The 16,952-nt window shown below is 43.6% G+C and overlaps 1 protein-coding gene across 8 annotated transcripts in view; it reads right to left on the bottom strand.

Moving 5' to 3' along the window:
• KANK1 (KN motif and ankyrin repeat domains 1) overlaps nucleotides 1-16,033 on the bottom strand; it is a 191,572-nt gene extending 175,539 nt beyond the window's left edge. For 4 of the 8 annotated variants that reach the window (XM_082403631.1, XM_082403629.1, XM_082403622.1 and 1 more), the window contains exon 1: nucleotides 15,562-16,021. The gene's annotated coding sequence lies outside the window, so the exon portion shown is untranslated. Of the gene's footprint in view, nucleotides 1-15,561 lie in introns of all 8 variants that reach the window. The other 4 variants (XM_082403633.1, XM_082403634.1, XM_082403623.1 and 1 more) reach the window with 3 other exon arrangements.
• Nucleotides 16,034-16,952: the final 919 nt, after the last annotated feature.

Consider the following 16,952-nt stretch of genomic DNA (forward strand, 5'->3'; position numbering starts at 1 on the left):
ACCGCGATGAAGAGTGGCCCCCGCTCGCCACAACTAGAGAAAGCCCTCGCACAGAAACGAAGACCCAACACAGCCAAAAATAAATAAATAAATAAATTTATAAAAAACAAAAAAGAAAGTACAGCATTCTGAGTACCCAATATTCTGATGGAAATGGTGTGTAAGATCCTTTAGAATTTCATGAATGAGCACTATTTCTCTGTTTCCATTAACAGCTGGGGCAGGCAAGTGCTCAGGAAGAACCTAGATTGCAACATTCAAAGTCACCAATCAAGGGTCCACTTGCAGAAGAAATCTCAGCATTCTCATAAAAATTACAGACACTATCCAAGACTCTTGCCTAAACAGATGGCCCCCAACTTTATACAAAGGGTGTGAGGGTAAACATGTAGGAATGACCAAGCTCCCCCCACCCCAAGAGAGTTCTGAATCTCTCCACCATGTAGATGGTGATAACCAATCAAGGCACTAAAGTTCTACATCTCTCCGTAAGTATAATTATAATCTGCCATCTTTCTTTAAAGGATTCTGATTTTGTATTTTTTAAATGATAAGACAGAAACTTCCCAGTAAGAATATTAGCAAAAGCTCAGAAATTTCACTTGTGAAAGAAAAATACCAGGGAATATTTACTAGGCCCTAATAAATTTTAGTTTTGCCAAAAGGCCCCATCTCTACCCTTCTCTTGAGAGTACCATCTGCCTTTGACTGCCAAGACCATATTAATTCAGACAATTAAACAAAAGACAATGACCAGTAAGATAGCAGTAACACATGAAAAATCAAGAAATAAAAGTCCGGAGAGTAAGAAGAGTCATTTCTTGATTAAAATACAGATCTAGACCCTTGAAAAACCATGAGTGGAAAGTTACCAAATTGTGGGTACAGTTCTGCAGCTCATAAAAGATTCATCAGTCCTGTACAAAAATTAGATGTTGTTTTCCATATCTAGGCAGATTTCTGAAGCATAACATTTTCAAAATAAACCCTGAAATACAGATTTAATCAATTCCGAAAGCTGTTTCTGCATCAGCATACAGGCCATTAAACTTTTCTGAATTAAATACAGTTTTCCACTATGGTAGATTATGTTTCGATTACTTGCCGCCCTCCCCATAAGAGGATTTTACCTCATATACCATGTGACTTATAGAGTCTCCAGATGGAAGTATTAATTATTCTTTCCTACCCTTTCGTTAGTAGGCTTAGCCATGTGACTTGCTTCAACAAACTGGATGTGAGTGGAAGTATCATATAAGCAGAAGCAGTAATAGACATGAATGGATTGGTCATTTCCTTTCTTACCCCCATGAGATTCTGTCCCAGACTGGGTGGCTCATTCAGCCTGGATCTAGAGCAAAGAAGACCCTTGGAGCAGAGCCATAGCTGTCATGGAATGTGAACAAAAAATTAAAATATGTTGTTTTAATCCATTGAGCATCATCTAGTCTAAGCTGAGAAATGAAGCCAATGTTTTGTTTCAAAAAATGTTTCAATGCTCAATGGAATAATTAATACCCAGAGCAGCCTAATAAAGGTGGATGAATGTGTAGGTCTTAGTGCCAGTGAATTTTCATGCTAGCCATCTGCATAAGAATATAATAAACTGAAAATAACATCTGCCTTTTTCTAATTAAAGTTTTTACTTTTATAAATATGTCCTTTAGGGAGAAGGGGAAAATTTAAGTTACTTGTTTGACTGACCTTTAGAAGACCTTGTTGAGAACAACAGTAGGTTCAAAGAAGATAAGGTTCAACAGCTCACCCTTCCACTGGCATGTAATTAATTAATCTCTAACTGATGTGAGGATAAAACAAGAAACAAGGTTACAAATTTAACTGGCATAACAGTCTCCTAGCAAAACAAGGAAATGTAACTGCCTGAGATTTTACGGGATGTAGAAATCATTCTTTTAAAAGTCTAAGTTAGGTTCATTTTCAACTTTTAGTATTAGTCCCTGCCTGGAAATCTTAACTCACCAGATATAAGATCTGATGATGCAAATAGTCTTTCAAATGATCAAGTAGAACAGAACTTGATGAAAATTATTAGATCTCTCAAATTTTTTTCTAGAAGCCAAAGAAAAACAATGCCCAAAGTTAATACTCCTCTCATAGCTACTCTGATAAAAAATATACATGAATTCACTTAAAAACTTACTTTCTGAAGGAAAAATATTCAACACCACCTCTTGCAAATTTGCGATGAGGTCTTGGCAAGCTAGAAGTCCAGAGAAACTCAGAACACTTACTAAGACTAAGCTGACAGGTTGTCATATCCAGAGGCTGTGGTAAGAGTCTGTTTAATTAGGAGGGAACAGTGAAAAAAAAGGCAGAGTGAGAAGGTGCCCAGGGAAAGATCAAGAGCAATTCTAAAAATCTCCACTCAGGCATACACTAAGTCAAGGTTTATAGACAATCCACAGCTTATCCAAGGGACTAGGAGAGAGATAGTGCTATACTCTGCCTTCAAAAGTCCTAAATCTGGGGGCCCACGGTTCCCTCCTCTAGGGTAAGCAAACCCATAATAGATAATCAGAAAAGCTGTCTGCATTGCTACGTTCAAATCAAGTTAGGAAAAATATTTGATACAAAGCTACACCCAGAAGGTGTACATCAGCATGCATTTGGGAAATTATTCCATAATTGCAAAATAGTACAAGGTAACAACAGCTCCTTCTGCAAGACTAGTTTGTGGTAGAGAAGGCTCAACAAGAAATTAGGGCCAAGCTGCTGGGGTGTCCTGTTTGGAGGCAGACCATGACAGTCTGATTTGGTTGGGCGGGAAGAAAGAATTTCCTGGGGACTCTTTTCCCTGCTCCAAATAGTGGTTTGAAAAGATGGAGGAAGCAGACGTTCAGCAGGAGAACATGTGGTAGGATGGCAACCATTTTCTTCCCACATACATTTCCCTTTTTAGAAAAATCCACCCATCCTTAGCCTTGGCTGCTCTGTGTTTTCTATTTGATCCCAGACTCTCTGACCACAGCTCACTGGAACAACACAATGGTTCCCATTCTAAGAGGGAAAAAGGAGGCATAGGCTAAGCCGATCAGCAGGGAATGAGAGAGGGCTAGAAAGAGTTAACCGTATGGTATAAAAAACTTAGGCTTGAAATGGGAGGTCATGATAAGCAAGAACTGTGCTTCCATTTTCTACCACGTGTGAGCTGAAACAGAGAAAGGTGGTCTGTAGAGAAACACCAAAGAATGGTGCAAATGCTAGAGACAAGACACCATGAGTGTCCAAAAGAAACCGTAACTTCCAGCCCTAACTCCCCAGTTCCCAGGAAGACTGGCTGGGCTACCATGCCCTTGGGTTTCCACTGGATTCCTTCCTTCCAACAAATCTTTAATGGGTTGGTTGTTGTTCATTTGTATTTGTTTTGGTCAAATTTCTTATTGTTTTGTTTTGTTTTGTTTTTTAGGTCCAACCACAGACCAATTAAATTACTCTCTGGGGTTGGGGCCCAGGCAGAAGTTTTTTTTTTGTTTTTTTTTTTTAATCAGTCATCAATTTTATACACATCAGTGTATACATGTCAATCCCAATCGCCCAATTCAGCACAAATTTCTTATTGTTGATGTTAGTTTAAGCCAGTTGAAACGCGCTTCTCTTTTATGCAGCCAATAAGCCTTATTAGTTTGTTTTAATTTGGGGTTTATTTATTTTTAAATGCTTGATCTTAATAAACTTTTTAAATTAAAGAAAAACACACATACAGTAAAGTACATAAATCTTAAATATCAAGATGAATCTTTTTTTTTTTTTTTTAACAAATGAACATATCCAAGTCGTCAGCACCTAGATCAAAGATAGAGAACATCATCAAGGCCCCAGAAGTGCCCCCAAGCCCCTTCCTAGTAAATACATCCCTGTCACACTTCTGCCCTATTCTGACTTCTGTCACCATCAAGTATTTTTACCTCTTTTTGAGTTTCATATAAATGAAATCATACAATATGTACACTTATTTCTGAATTCTTTTACTCAATATAATATCTATGAGATTCATCACGTTCTGTGTACCAGTAGTTTGTTTTTACTGCTGTGTAGTATTTCATTGCATAATCATACCACAATTCATTTACTCAATCATAGATATTTGGATTGTTTCTATTATGTTTCTATTATTCCATTATAGAAATGCAAATGCTTGTAAATGTTTCTGGTGTGCATATGCACTCATTCCTGTTGGGTATACATATCTAGGAGTATAATTACTGAATCATAGGATGTAAGTTCGTTAAGTTTTATGGATAAGTACAAAGAGCTTTCCAAAGTAGTTAAACCAATTTACACATCTATCAGCAGTGTATGAGAGTTTGAGCTTTTCTATATCTCCATTTGGTTATCAGGATTTTTTTTTTTTAATATTAGTCATTTGGGTGGGTATGTATTGGTATTTTATAAAAGTTTTAATTTGCATTTTCCTGATGACTGATGATACTGAATGCCCTTTTGCTCATTTTAAAAATTATTTTTTGTTTTTCTTACTGATTTGTAGCTGTTCTTTACATATTCTGGACAAGTTTCTTGTTGGATATATGTTATGACAAATATCTTTTACTTTGTGACTTGCCTTTCTTTGCACTCTTAATTTGTACTGTTGAATGGAAGTTCTTAATTTTAATGAACATGAGAACAGACAAAATAGTACATGTTGCTGTGAGAAACAGATCCAACTCTCTGGGTCTACAAAGACACTGATTTAAGAAAAGTTGACCAGTTAACTGAATGGGACCCAGCCTTTGCATAGGCCCTGTACTATAAATACAGTGATATTATCCTCACTTGCCCCAAAACTTCAGCTACAAGGAATCACCAACTCACCGGGTAGTATGCCCACAGTTTATCAAGGGTATTTACATATCATACCCTGGAAACATTGTTATAAATGGTGAATGGTTTGCACCACCAGCCCTTAAAAGTCCCACAGCATGCTTCCAGCATAGCTCAGCACAATCAACGGTCCAGAGTATTTCCCAGAAGAGATGTTCAGAGCACAAACTTATGGTACCAAGGACATTTCTCTCCCCATCCCAGTACCCCCTGAGAAAAATATCCCAACCTCAACAGCTCCAGAGTTACCAGGAATCCTATTATCCTCAACAGCCTGTGAAAGTTTTCCTTAGCCTGGGGCAGCAGAAGGAGCAACAGGCTTCTCCAACGCTCAGATTTCAAGGAAGCTTGGGTAGGGCTCACACATCTATTACCTCATTGATCCTTGCAGCTCCTCCGTGTGGTACCTCTCATCATCCCCATGTTATAAGCAGAGAGAGGTTATTCTGCTCAGGCAAAACTGTGGAAGAGCATGCAGAGAAGGGAGAAGAGCGGTGGCACTACATGGAGTTGGGGTTTCCTACTGGACCCAGGTCCCTGAGTCTGCCTCTGCCCTCTTACTTGCTCCCAGGGTTCTTCTTTGATCTACTGTGTGCCACCTGGGATCACAGCCCTTTCTCTGCTTCTCCGGCCATAAGCAAACAAGATAGCTCTTTTGAGATTTTTTTGTGCCAGGGAGATTTACAGTCAGGAAATACTATATCCTAAATGTTCCTTCCTTTATCTTACCTCTCTTCTCCCTCTTCTCTCTCCCTCCCTCCCCCCCACACCAAGACACACTTAAACACCATGGCATGATTATATTACTCTTCCTTTTCAGACACACAGAGGCAAAAACAAAAACAAAAACAAAAACAAACAAACAAAAGCAAAAAACATGCCTGGCAGGAAGCAGTAGACCTGAGACCCTACAGCCCAAGCTCCTAACCACTGCCCTTACTGAATCAAGTCCCTTCAATGTAACCCATCCAAAAATAAAGGTTAAGAAATGGGGAAGAGATGGGAAAGGAAAAACTGCCCTGGGTCATTGAGGGTCAAGTAGAGAAAAGGAGATGCTCAGAATGATACAGTTTCCGTGAATTCAGCACCCACAGCCCTACCTGGGACCTAGGCTAAAATACAGACATTGACATGTGAAGAACAGCTTGAAGTCAGGACTCAAATGAGGTCAACTGGTAAGCAGGTTATTTGGTCAACTTGGATGTGATGCCAGAGGTTCACAACACCTTTTCTTTGAAAGAGGAAGTTCCCAAGAAAATGATTAATAAACTAGATAAACTTCAAGCCCTTAAGCAGTATTTCCTCCTTTTACCGGCAAAGGTGAAAAGAGCAGGAAAGTAACAGTTTTTTCCCATTGTACTAAAGGTACTTTACTGAATCTTTCTGGGCTGGCTAAGAGTCCTCAAGGACTTCTTACTCATTCTTGACTTCAACAGGTGAACCACTGGCACACCGTTCCCAACAACAGGCAGAAATGAGTCCAGACATAGCAGCCCTCTATTTTTGAGTGAGAGATACTCTGGTTCTCTAGAAGGTGTGAAAAAGCTATATGAGCACAAGGGATTTCACCAAAGGAAAACCAAGTCCTTCCAGTTAGCTTTTCCTGGTTTCCAAAGAGTAGCCTTTTGTTTCCTGACGTTGGTTACAATAAACAAATGAAAGAAACAGTTCTCTTTCTCTATTAAACTAAAATTGATTAAAACTCTCCTGGAAAACAGAAAGAGTCTACTGAATGTGGGGAGGATAACTTATAGTACTCTCAGGCCTCTAAGTTCATACATACAGAAGAAGGTGTGTGTGGAGAAAAGTGCTAAGAATCAACACCTGACTCTCATACACACCTGGCAGCTGGGGTCAAATCTTGTTAGGACTAATCTCTTTACAACCAAAATGTTTAAACTTCAACTGATGGAAGCATGAAATTCCTGATCGCCTGCAGGACAGGTTACCATTCTGTGGGCACCTAAACCACTATAAAAACTGATGAATTGATACCCTCATGCAGATTTGGTAGCCTTAGTATGCCACTGATGAAAGTATACACATTCATTCAAGAAATACTGCTGAATGCCTACAAAGTGTAACTTAGTCACTCCCCTCCCACTTGGCCACTCCACAAAAAGCCTGTGTTCCTCAAGGCAGTGTCTCCACACTGTGTCCCCCTCCCACATTGCTGTCATTCTCAACATGATGAACGATTCTCAGACCCCAGTCGACAGCTGCAACTGTTCCCGTTTCCAACCTCCCCCAAATAAAAACATATCAGAACACAAGTAAGTTCACATGACTTCATCAGAGAACTAACCTTGAATTCTCTCAACATTAAAAAAAAATTAAACAATATACACAAACTTTCATCGCAGTGAACTATTTGAGTTGCTTCTCCCAATTGTGACTGAAACCCTGCCAGGGCTGAGAAACTCTGAGTTGTAGTAAGTAAACCTCAATCATTTCTCTCCCCGCCTCCTCTCCTTGATAGGGATTCAGCCAACTCTCCTCCCACTCCTGAGTCATAATTCTAAAGGAGAGCAAAGGGTGATGTTTCCGAAGACAGAGAAGTCTTATCCTGCCCTCAAGGTCAGAAGCCTGGATTCTCCAAATACACTTCAGGTTATGCCTCACAGGATTTAAGCTGCCAAGAAACCAAACAGTAGCCACAAATACCTTAGAAGTATTTAAGACCAATAGTGTCTATCCCTTGGTCAGTAATACCCCTAGTAATATTTAAGGGAAGACAGAACATACTCACTGAGGAAGTACAGAGCCAGGTTGCATTCTTAAAGAGGCATACAATCCTTAAGAAGAAACAATTGAGAAGATAAAATAGGTGCCCTAAAGAGAAGAGGAAGGATGAATTTCAAAAGGCCAACAGAAAATAAATCAAAATAAACTCAAGCCCACCAAATCGTATGTTAAGTTTCATCGAAACTACTTATTTCATTTTCTAAGAAACTTTCAGCATGGACACAGAAGCTTCACAATATCCAACTTATCCCTGTGTGGACAACCCCTGTTTTTCCTTTAAAAAATTATGCACCAAGGGACTTCTCTGGTGGTCCAGTGGTAAGGAATCCGCTTTACAATGCAGGGGACGTGGGTTCAATCCCTGGTCAGGGAACTAAGATCCCACATGCAGCAGGGCAACTAAGCCTGCATGCCACAACTACTGAGCTCACGCACCTCAACTAGAGCCAACGTACCGCAAACTACAGAGCACATGCGCCCTGGAGCCCGCCCCACAACTAGAGAAGAGAAAACCCGCATGCCGCTACAGAGAAGCCCATGCGCTGCAATGAAAGATCCCACATGCCTCAACGAAGATCCCACGTGCTGCAGCTAAGACCCGACGCAGCCAAAAATAAATTAAATAAATAAATATATATATAAAAAATAAATCTTTAAAAAAAATTACGCACCAAGAATTCAACTCTTCTTTTACATTTTCATGTGGAAATCTAATTCCTGGCCAACTACAGAGCATGACCCATGCAAATTCCCCTATAAAAATTTCACAGTGAATAGCAAAAATCAATAGATTGATTTAACAAATGAGAAAAGTTGAAAGAGTAAGACAGCATGAGCAAAATTTCAGTCTTTAAATATACTGAATACTTTAATTCTCAGAACCAGTAGAGTTTATTCACAAATTTCCACTCTTTAAACTTTTATTAGTAGTAAATCTCTTGAGATGCGTCTCCCACCAATTAAAAGAAAAAAACTCACAAGAAATGAATTATACAGCATGGAAAAACAGAAAAGCTAGACTAGTTAAGAAACTGATATAAAGTCTCAATGAATTCTTTAACTGGCCTACCTTTCCTGTCTCACTGTGCTATAAAACAAAAAGAATACGAGCTCTCTTTGAGGTGCTCATCTTCATTAGTCATCTGGGGAATTCAACAACACACATTTACTCAAATGGCTAAAATAAGACAATAGACACTAACAAGCACTGACAAGAATGTAGAGCAACTAGAACTCACACACCACTGTTGAAAACATAAATTAATAAAACCATTCTGGCAGTCTCTACTACAGGTGACCTGTGTGGCCCAGCAATTCCACTCCTAGATACTTATCCAACAGAAATGTATACATAGGTTCATGAGAAAACATGCACAAAATTGTTTATAACAACACTGTTCATTATTGGTCCAAAACTGGAAACAACCCAATGTACATCTCCAGTAGGATGGATAAACAGTAGTATATTCACACAATGGAATACAATAAGCAATGAAAATGAACAACCCATAGCCACATAAGACAACAGATCAATCTTACAAATAGGACATGGAGTGAGGGAAGCCAGACACAAGAAAGTACACACTCTGTGATTCTATAAAGTTCAAAAATCTGACAAAAGTAATCAGTGATATTAGAAGGATATCCTTTGGGCTAGAGTAGTGACTGGAATGGGATATAATACAAAGATGATCAGCTTGGGTCTATGGTTCTATTTTGGGGAAGGGAGATGAGGGAGTATTTCATAGAAAAGTGAGTCATAACATCACATAATAGGGACAATTCCAGCCCCTAAAAAGGGTTACTCTTAAACAGGTCTTTTTATAGGAAAGAGCAGTTCTGTTAAGAATAATACAAAAGAGAAGGAGAAGGGAAGAGGAAGGGAGAGGAGGGAAAGGAGGAAGGATGAATGAATTCAGGCTTGATTTCTACCTAATTATTTTTTCATATTTTCCCCAAGGTCAAAGGGTGAACAAGTCGGAATTACCAACAGAAATCTGAACAAATGTAGCCAAAAATGTAATGCAAATATCAACAAATTTACATTCTTGCCTCTAATCAAGCCAAAAATTAGATAAAATAAATATTAAAAGGAGTTTTAACTGCAATATGCAATAACTGTAAACCAACAAGAATAGAGGTTCTTCTTGTGTGCTTCTCAGGGGATTAGATAATTATAAAAATGTATTAGTATGTCTCCTGAGACTTAAACTATGCCCCATTGGTCAATTCCATTAACTAAATGATTTTTTTTTTTTTTTTTTTTGGCGGCGCCGAGTGTCTTGCAGGATCTTAGTTCCCTGACCAGGGTTGAACCCGGGCCCCAGCAGTGAAAGCGCCAAGTCCTACCACTGGACCACCAGGGAGTTCCCTAAATGAATTCTTTTAAAAAGGAAAAAAACCACCCTAAAACAGAGCTAGAGGGTTCCTGAAATATATAACTCTCTCCAATTAACTGATCGCTTCTGTACCAAAAGAAACATAAGGATACTCATTTCTGACAAGTTTTCCTGGTGTATACATCCATACACAAATATCCAGCTCAACAGTATATCTGTTTTAAGCTTCTTCATCAATGAGAATATCATTTGCTTCCAGCATTCATATTTCAAATGCAAAGCTGAAGAAAGGAAAAGGCAAACGAGTACCTGAGTTTAGAAGCCAAAGAGAGAAAATAAAAACTGCTGGATTATGTCACCTGCTCTGCTCACGCAGAGTACATGCTCAAGGCAATTCACACGCCTAGTGGCTGGAGTGTTTTAGCAAGAGCCTCATTGTCAGATGTCCCCCATTCAAGACAGTTCTGTTATTCTCCTTCACTGCCCCTCCCAAACACACACACACAAACACTCCAACAAACGTGAGCGTTCCACCTGCCACGGCCTCGTCAAGTGTGGAACACATTATTTAAAATTATAAAGGTAGGGACTTCCCTGATGGCGCAGTGGATAAGAATCCGCCTGCCAATGCAGGGGACATGGGTTCGAGCCCTGGTCCTGGAAGATCCCACATGCCGTGGAGCAACGAAGCCCGTGCACCACAACTACTGAGCCTGCACTCTAGAGCCCATGAGCCACAACTAATGAGCCCGGGGGCTGCAACTACTGTAGCCTGTGCGCCTGGAGCCCGTGCTCCGCAACAAGAGAAGCTACCGCAATGAGAAGCCTGCGCACTGCAACGAAGAACAGCCCCCACTCGCCGCAACTAGAGAAAGCCGGCGCGCAGCAACGAAGACCCAACACAGCCAAATAAATAAACAATTAATTTTTTTAAAAATTACAAAGGTAACTGAAAAAAGAGAACTAAAATTAATAAAATAAAAATAATAGGATATCTAATAAATATTGGGAGGCAAAGAGGAGAGGAAGAAAAGAGAGGTGGGAGGTAATACAAATTCCAGTTCTTCCTTAATAGGAAGTTAAGAGCTATTGTCAAATTTGTGAAACAAGTGTAGACTGTGGCAGGTTTAAAAAGAAGGCTGCACATTCTTTGACACTCTTCCCATCAAGTGGCCAGTCTATGTCCCCTCCCCTTGAGGCTTTGTGACTGACCCAATCAACAGAGCTCGGTGAAAGGGAAGTTAGGTAACTTCTGAGGCTGGGTCATAAAAGGCCAAGAAGCTTCCAACTGGTTCACTTGAGGCACTCATAGCTCAAGTTAATTGTATGTGTCCTCTTGGAGGGTGTTTTGGGATGAGATTAGCATTTTAATTGGTAAACTCTGGGTAAAGCAGATTGCTCTCCATAACATGTGGCCCTCATCCAATCAGTTGAAGGCCTGAATAGGGCAAAAAGATTGGCCTCCCGGAGCAAGGGGGAATTCTCCAGCAGACTGCCTTTAGTCTTTATCTGTAACACCAGCTCTCCTGGGTGTCCAGTCTGCTGGCCCACGCTGCAGGTTTTGGAATCACTGACTTCCACAATCGTGTGAGCCAATTCCTTATGATAAATCTTGTACAAATATTACTATAGAAATTTAAACAATTATAAATTAAAGAAACAACAGCAAACATGTTTAGCACTTACTGTGTACCAGGCAATCTTCAACGTGCTCTCTATGTGTTTTAACTCATTTAATCCTCATAATAACCCTGTCAGGGGAGTGCTTTTTATTATCCCCTTTTTATAGATGGGAAGTTGAGACACAGAGGGGTTCAGTAACTATATGAAAGGTCACACAGCAAGCAGCAGCACCTAGATTCAAACTAGCCAGTCTGGATTCAGAGCTACAACATTTCCACAGAGATCACCAGGCTGGTTCATAATCACGAGCCACTGGATGAAGGGCACAATCTCAAATTGCCATTCACCTGGGTCTCTAAGCATGTGACTGACTGACAATGCTATCATGTGTCAAGCACTGCTGGACTTCCTTGCTCCTTCAAAAGCCATGGCCTAAACTGCAATGCCTTTTACTCTAATCCCCACCTGAACACATTCTTCAAGGCCCAATCTCCCTAAACATCAACCAGATCTCTCTACTCGGTGTTAATTTCCCCTACATTTCCAATGAGCCATTTATATCAGGTATTTCCATCCTTCTGCCTCCTATCCAATTCTGTATCCTTACATCTCCCCATCTGCTATGAACCATATGAGGGTCTTAGTCTCTGAATTCCCCCACCAGGGCCTTGCATAAAATAGAAATGTCGTTATTATTTATTAAAGTTCATTGATATTGATTTGTTCTAAATGAAAGGTGGTGGAGCAGCCTTCACCTTAGAGGAATTTTCACTGAATTTTATTTGAAAGGAAAGAGGGAGGAGAGGAGTTAAGCACAATTCTACACCTGACTATATCCCCTATACAAATGTGTAATGTGTATCAAGCTATGTAGTAGAATGTTCAGTCACACTATTCCCCACAGACAAAATTCGGAAACTACTCAAATGCCCATCAACCCTAGAATGGATAAACTGTGGCACAGTCACACAATGAAACACTGGACAGCAATGATAATGGCCGAAATACAGCCACATGCAACAACACGGCTAAATATCACAAACATAATTTTGACTAAAGGAAGCCAGATACCAAAACCAAAACGAAAACAAAACAAAACCCCCCACAAAAACATACTGTATGATCCCATGTGTATACAGACCATGAAGACAGGCAAAACTAACCTATAACTGGGACAGTGGTCGCCTCTTGGGAGACAGGGTGACTGGAAAAAGGCAAGGCAATGCTCTGTTTCTTGATCTCAGTGCTGGTTATAAGTTTATGCTCACTTTGTGAAAATTCATCAAATTGTACACTTAAGATTTATATGTATGTTAATAGTTCAACTTTAAAATTACTTTTTAAAAAAAGATGCATAAGCCAAGCCACCCATGCAACAGGCATAAAATATCCTGTAACATTTGAAACCAACTTGACTTCAACTGATTGGAGGGCAGAAGAGAAGTGCGGTGGTTGTGGTGTAATTTGGATAGCTTCAGCTCTGCTCACTAAAACATGATTTTCAGAGCATGCACAAATAGTCCAACAAAATGCTTAAGGGTCTGAAATTTCTCACTGAGATTCCCCTTTGCTGCTTCTGAATCTGCTCACCCTTCTCCATTTTAACAGACCTCAGCTCCCACAAGTACTCCCCTTTCAGCCTTTCTCCAACTCCTTTCCCCAGTTTCTTGAATTTCCTCCAACTAGACCCTTTCCCATCCCCCTCCTCCACCTCAGACCAAGGATTAATGCATGAGCACAGTAGCTCATAGGGCTATTTGAGAGCAGGTGCTGATACTCATGAAATGAACCAAAGTCTTGAATGTATCCATTCTAGTGGCCATTTATCTGTGGTTTCTTTCTTGGGGGGGGGGGTGGATACTTTAAAACAAAACTAACACCTCCCCCCAAAACACACACACATACACAAAACAAAACTCACATTTGCTGAGGCAGAACCTCAACTGGAGTGATTTGTGGACTTGGCAAATCTAAAGTGCTGAAAGTGTCCCCAAAGCACTGGCATGCCCTACCTACAGGGATAAAATGCATTCCTAACTTGTGTAGTTTTTATTATTAATTAACTTATTTATTTATTGGCTGCGTTGGGTCTTTGTTGCTGCATGTGGGCTTTCTCTAGTTGCGGCGAGTGGGGGCTTCTCATCGCCGTGGCTTCTCTTGTTGTGGAGCACGGGCTCTAGGCGTGCGGGCTTCAGTAGTTGCAGCATGTGGGATCAGTAGCTGTCACTCGCGGGCTCTAGAGCGCAGGCTCAGTAGTTGTAGCTCACGGGCTTAGTTGCTCCGTGGCATGTGGGATCTTCCTGGACCAGGGCTCAAACCCGTGTGCCCTGCATTGGCAGGCGGATTCTTAACCACTGCGCCACCAGGGAAGTCCCTAACTTGTGTATTTTTAAAGGAGGCAATTATTCCTCTACTGGCAGCTTCTCCTCCATCCTTAGACACTGTAATCTCACCAGAGGACAGCCCATTCTTAATTTTTCTTCCACTGCTTCAGCAGCAGCACCTTTCCCCAAATCTACTAACTGAAAAAGGGCCGAAGTTAATAATCTCTCAGTTTTCTCATTCAATTTCTATCTTGGGAAAGCTTCACCTTATAATGAGGGAGTGAGAGGCTGGGGGAAGGGGAAATGGGGAATAACTGCTTAATGGACACGAGGTTACTTTTGGGGGTGATGAAAATGTTCTGGAATTAGACAGTAGGGACGACTGCACAACTTTGTGAATATACTAAAACAAAACAAAAACACCACCGAATTATACTCTTTAAATGGGTAAATTTATGGAACGTTTATTATATCTCAACTTTTAAAATAAATAACATGTGGGAGTGCCCAACTTTTTTGTAGAGGAAGCTGGATGAAAGAAGCAACTAGCAGATGGACAGCTAAGTACCACCTAAAAAGCAAGGTGAATAAACTCATGAATTAAAAACGAGGAAACTGGCCCTGATTTCCATCCAGCTCAGAGGTGGATGGGATGAAGCTGGAGCAAGAAAGTGCACAATTATAGATCTGGATGATTAACCTTCCTTGTTAGTCTCAGGGCTCCCGTCTTGATATAGTGTTTCATTAATTCGACGAACCTCCGTAGAGACGATGTGCAGAGAGCGGGCGCTGGGGGACGCCATAGATTGTTTTTAACGCTAACTCGCCAAAGCCCTCGTCAAGTCACCCCGGCGCAGCACAAGTTCTTGCTGACTTGCAGGACCCACCGCGAAGAGCTGCCTCTGAAAGTTCCCCGGGGACCCAGGCGGAGAAGAATGGTCAAGAGGAGGAGGCTGCCGTGCGCATGGAAGGGGCTTGGAAGAGGGGGGGCGTTGAGGGAACAAGTCTGCTTAAGGGCGCTTGCACCCTGCCTGGACACGACCACCAGAAGCCCACGCTGTCCCGGCAGGGTTCGACCGGCCCCGGAGGCCCAGAGCTCCCGCACTCCTCCCCCACCTCCCGGCCCCTTCAACCCTGGCTGGAGCCATCTCGGAGTCGGCTGAGGGCGACCCGAGGCCACCTGCCGCTCCGCGACCGAGGAAGAAAAGGGGTCGGCCGCCACTCCCTCCTGCGGAGCGGAGCCGAAAACTTCCAGGGGAGACGCCTCGGAGAGTTCTCTCAGCCTACCCGGGCTAATAAAGGACCCGGGGACACCCAAGGGCCGTGCGTCCCGGCCTGGGAGGCGCCCGCACCCTCCCGCCTCTCGGCCCGGCCCGGACTTTCCCGCTGCCCCAGAGCCGCACGCGCCGCGCTCCCCTTCCAAACCCTCGAGCCCCGCCGCCGCAGCGCGCAGGGACGGCGGACCGCGGGGCCGCAGCAACCTCTCGGACTCCGTCCCTAGGCCCGTCCTAAGGCCGCCGGGGTAACCGGGCGAGCGGGAGCCCGCGGGGGCTGCCCTCCGCCACCGGCGCGCGCCAAGCTGGCCTGGCTGAGCGCGAAGACCGGCCCGGGGCAGGGGTCGGAGCCCCGCGCCCCCGCGCTGACCCGCACGGGAAAGGGGGCGCAGAGCAGCCCGCAGCGCCACTCACCTCCAGTAGTTCCTCTCAACCTGCGGCACCCAGCCAGCCCCTCTCAGCCTCGCCCGCGGCTCTCGGACCTCGGAGGAGGGGGCGGGGCGGGGCGGCGGGGGAGGGCGGAGCCAGCCCCAGCTCGCAAGCGCCAGAATTAAACCCCGAAACGTACTGGAACCACCTGGGCCCCGCTGCAACCGCAAAGGCGAGGAAGTCGGAGACCCACAAGCCTCCGACTCCGGCTGGGAAACGACTGTGGCTGCGTCCCGGAGCGGGACGGAGGCACAGCTCAGGCCTGCGAACCCCCAGGCGGCTCCCGAGACTTCAAGGAACCCCGACTCTCGGCGGCACTCTCTTTGTACCCCGGAGCCGGCCGGCGGGCAGACTCCAGTGCGCCTGCGCGCCGCTCCAACTCCACCAGGCCCACGAGGCACCTTGGCGCACCTCTGCCGCCTCACCCAGGCCCACTGGCTTCGGCACCGCGAGAAGCAAGCAGAGCGGCTCCCTCCGCCCCGGCACGCTCCTGCTGCCGACGCGTGTTTACTTTCTTTCCCCGAGGGAAGGAAAAAAAATCCACCCCCAGTGAGACTTGCGTCAGATCCATTCTATCATCTCTGGCCCAGAGGAGTACCTGGACGCGGGAGGCTGGCACGGTTAACACCCCCGCCTAGCACCATTTACTGCCCCCTCCCTCCACTAAGAAATTGCTCAGTAGGTGTCGGTTTGTTTCCTGGCCCCTGGTGAGAGCGGGACTCTGGAGCATGCAGGGATCTGGTTTCCTGCAGGTGCCTGAGCGGGACAGTCTGTGGACCGGCCTTGTGTCCTCCGTGCTTTCGCGCCGGCTCGGATGCAGGACGGAGTCCTCAGTGAAAAGGAGAGAATGCGTGTCCAGAAGGGTGCAGGTGTTCGGGGGACCCCAAAGAAGACGCAGTGCCTGCCTGGGGAGCTTAGAACCGAGCTAGGAAGTCAGACACTCGATTCAGAGCAACCTAAGTGGGTGCAAGTGAGGCTGTGACTTGAGGCTTCTTTCAAATTGAAGGTGGTTTGAATAAACAGGACGGGAGAACCGACAAGTATGACCAAGACAAGGAACACTAATGCCAGCTCTCCAATCACTGATTTTCTTAAGCGCGGGGAGCAGGGAGCAGGGAAGGGGCTCGCCTCCTGAGCTCTCCAGCAGAGCACACACCCAGAGGGGCTTTAGGCAGTCACGGTGTTTTTGCAAGTAGGTTACAGTGAAGAGTCACCAAACCTCACAAGATGCTAGCCTCTGGGGAGAAGAGGCTGTGAAATCCCTACATGTTCACAGCAAAGCACACCTGCAAAATCCTGAAAATGATGGCCCCTGTCTGTGAAGAAGATAAGCAAAGGGAAGCTCACAGATACATAGGGGCAGGAAATCTCACTTT

The sequence above is a fragment of the Balaenoptera borealis genome (genome assembly GCF_965194805.1).
Source record: "Balaenoptera borealis genome assembly, chromosome: 8".
Lineage (NCBI taxonomy): Eukaryota > Metazoa > Chordata > Mammalia > Artiodactyla > Balaenopteridae > Balaenoptera > Balaenoptera borealis.